At 32.7% G+C, this 3,663-nt stretch overlaps 1 pseudogene; it reads left to right on the top strand.

The window, feature by feature from the left end:
• The first annotated feature begins 719 nt into the window (after nucleotides 1-719).
• Nucleotides 720-2,215, top strand: LOC102590146 (uncharacterized; annotated as a pseudogene).
• The last annotated feature ends 1,448 nt before the right edge of the window (nucleotides 2,216-3,663 follow it).

Here is a 3,663-nt window from a genome sequence, read left to right as displayed (position 1 = left end):
TCTATCTGAATAATGTTGTTTTCTAGAAATGCTATCAACTTTACATTATTTTTAATATTGATTTGGTTCTAAGTAGTGTATATCAGAGTGACATAGCAGCACTTTCTAAAAAAAAATTAATATGGCTGTTTAGGCTTGGTTTTAACCATCTGGGATATAATGTCTTCTTTTCCTAAAAGCAATTTTATTGCTCTCTTCCTTTTTGGAACTGTGAAGTGATATGTATCGATGTATCGAACTACTCGATTTGACTCAACTGTACTACATAAGGTACATTCACGACAGTGAGAGATTATATATATTATTCCAAACTCAAATGAAATAGCGAGCTTATTTCATCCGTTAAAGAATCTCTCAGAATAACCTTACCATTTGCAACACTCTAGCAATTCTCAAGTGTCTAATACTTGTGGTGTGAGCTTGTATAACTAATGTTGTTTTTATTTGCTATATACAAAAGAAATTCAAATGGCTCCCTCACTATACTGATGCTATAAGACGTAATTTTGAGAAAAGGGCATCTGCAAGGATGACACAACTTTTTCAAGATGTTAGGAAAAAGTTGCCTCTGAAGCCACATTGGATGGGGGATGAGGTATTCAAGGATATGAAGGGGCACTGGGAGTCTCCTGCATTCAAGATAAAGTCCGAACAAAATAAAAAATCGTGATTCAAATGCTGGTGCATCACTTCATACAGGTGGTTGTATATCTCATCAAGTGATCTATAAGAGAATGGTAATCATAAATCTTTGTAGATGTATTTCTTTTAAGAAAATAATATCATACTCAACATTGATAACACAAATAGCTTCCTTCATTATAGAAAGAATCTACTGGAAAGGATCCATCAATTTCAGAATTTTATTTTCGAACTCATAGCAAGAAAAGTGATAAAAGTTGGGTAAATGAGAAAGCTGAAACTGCTTATGTAGGTATTCGTTCGCTCTATTATTTTGTAGATTAAATATTTATTTAAGTTGTGTTAAATATCTTGGTAAGAAGATGAAATGATCTTGTTATAGCCAATTAGTATTGTTGCCTAGCGGTGAATGAAAACCATGGAAAACCAGGGTGAAAATTCCAGCAGAGACAAAGTGCTAGGTGATTTCTTCGGTACTTAAAATGGTGGGAGGTAGCAAGTACCCGATGAAATAAGGAAGGTGTGCGCGGCAGGTGGCCCAGACACTGCGGCTTTTTAGAAATGAAATGATCTTGCTGATAATCTTAAAGTTCTTTGAACCAATAAATATGAGAAAAATTACCTTATTTTCCAACTGTTTGGAAAACTAGAATTGTCTTCCTTGCGACCCTGTTCTACTATAATTATTTGATACTAGTGGTAGATGTAGTTGTCTTCCAAGTGAAAGCAATCATAAGTGAAGAACATCTCGACACTTTTACTTCCAAGTACACAGAATAAGAAGTTGGCAGTACTCTATAGAAAATGCCATGCTAGTATATGCATTATGTAATCATATTTTATTTGTTAATATCAATGTTGACAAGTATATTGCTTTTGATGGTTGCCAGTTAATAGTGAGAGCTAGAGATTTGCCTTTAAATATTGTCTCAAATAACTTGTTTTGATGTAGAATACTTTTGAAAGAAAGAAACAAGAATTATTAGCTTCTCAAAGTGCATCAGCTGCGGAAGGAGAAACTAATTTAGCTGGTCAACCTTCTCAATTAACATAAATGGATATCTGGGTGGAATACGTTGGTGGAAAGAAAAAAGGAAGAGTTAAAGGTCTTGGATCCCTGGGTCGATCTGTAAAGTCGTCGTCTAAACAATCAACATCAGCTTTATCGAGAGAAATTGATGAGATGATTAAAGCTCAAGTAAATGCTTCCAATGCCAACTTATATGCTCAACTGCAGAAAGAGCATCACAAAAATAAGAGGATGAGGAGGGATTGGACTTATTGAAGAAACATGTATACAACGCATCATCTTCAAATGGGCATGCATCTCAAGAAGACAATCAAGCTTATGAGAATGAAAGTGGTGATGACTCTGATAGCGTGAATGATAGTGGTTCTACCCATGATAACGTGAATGACAGTGGTTCTGCCCATTATAGCGCATCATCTTCAAATGGGGATTGAGATAGTTGATGGTACTATTTAGGATTCAAATTTGAGTTGTATTTTGTTTTTGTATGTTTAAGAATCATAAACTATTGATCATGTAGGTTTATTTTCATAGGAATTATGAATTATGAATTCTGTTTTTTTGTTGAATGAAGTGATATAACGTGAATTGTGTCTTTTGTTGGTTTTTTGCGGATTTCTTTTCATTGGAATTATCTTGAGCAATACTTTCATATATATCCGCAAGAAATTTTCCTTTTTGTTTACAAAAAATTTCATTTCCAAACTCCTATGGATTTACTTGGGGATCTTCATGGGGAATCACTTGCGAAATATTTCTACGAAAATCTGCAAGAAATTTCATTTTTATAAGAAACTTTAGCAAAAAATTCACAAGAATTTTCGTTAGTTATGCAGATAAATCCGCAAGTAACACAGCTGCGGATTTAAATTCCCCAGGTAAATTACCTAGGGATTGTATAAATCTGCAGTAAGAGTTACCTACGAAAGTTTTTCCATCGGATTTCATTTTGCAAGAAAATTCACACGTAATCAAATTACCTGCGGATTTACTGTATTATCCCTAGAAAAATCCCCAGGTAATCAACACTTTTCTTATCGTGTTACTTACTCAGTACATTTCACGTACTAACACATACTTTTCTTTCTGTTGCTTCCTTTTATGATGTAGATTTTGGTGCCCATACTCAGACTCGTCGGTAGTGAGGTTGCAGCATTTCAAGTCAGTAGTTGGTGAATTGTCATTCGGGGACTTCCTGAATTAGTTTACTTTCTTTGTTTATATGGTTTGAGGTAACTAGGGCCACCTCCCGGTAAACTTATTTTCTTCATTCTTAATGTTAGAGGCTTATTTCAATATTAATTGGTCAATTATCATGAATTTGTTGATTTCTTTATTCAGACTTATTAAGCACATGTTTCAGCTTCCACATTAGATTCGTATGGCATGTTTTGATATGTTATGCAAAAATCAGCTTGGGATCACTCTTAATTTTTGAGTAATCTCGACTTGAGTGTAGACTCATATCGTAACATGCATGCTGATTTATCCAACAAATCTCTACAACAATACATAATTGAAGAACTGCTCAAGCTTTGGTGAGTTTTCATCATATGCATCTTTCAAATCTTTATCTTTAAATGACCAATTAACCGGTTGTAGTGAGGAGTCACAATATAAGTCAAAGTCCACAAAGAAAACTATAAACGAAGAAATTAAGCCTAAACATGACAAGAATATTTAAAGGAAAACTAATTACGTTAACCTAATAAAATTAAATAATAATTTTAAAAAAATAGTAAATGATTCAAAATATTAAAAAGTAGTGATTGATGTTTAAATAGATTATATACTTATTTAAATATATAATTTGACATTGTAATCTATTTATAATCATTACAAAATTACAAATATGTTGGTATCAATAAACAAATATGCTATAATCAATTTTAAAAGAGATAAAGGGTAGAAAAACACACCTAAATGATTATTTTTTTCATGTCTAAATTATCACTTATTAGTTTGAGAAATACACATATTTCTTTTATTAC

This window comes from Solanum tuberosum, unplaced genomic scaffold (assembly GCF_000226075.1).
Source record: "Solanum tuberosum cultivar DM 1-3 516 R44 unplaced genomic scaffold, SolTub_3.0 scf00266, whole genome shotgun sequence".
NCBI classification, from domain to species: Eukaryota; Viridiplantae; Streptophyta; class Magnoliopsida; order Solanales; family Solanaceae; genus Solanum; species Solanum tuberosum.
Note: the sequence above shows the minus strand (reverse complement) of the source record. Positions and strands in the feature narration are given on the sequence as shown.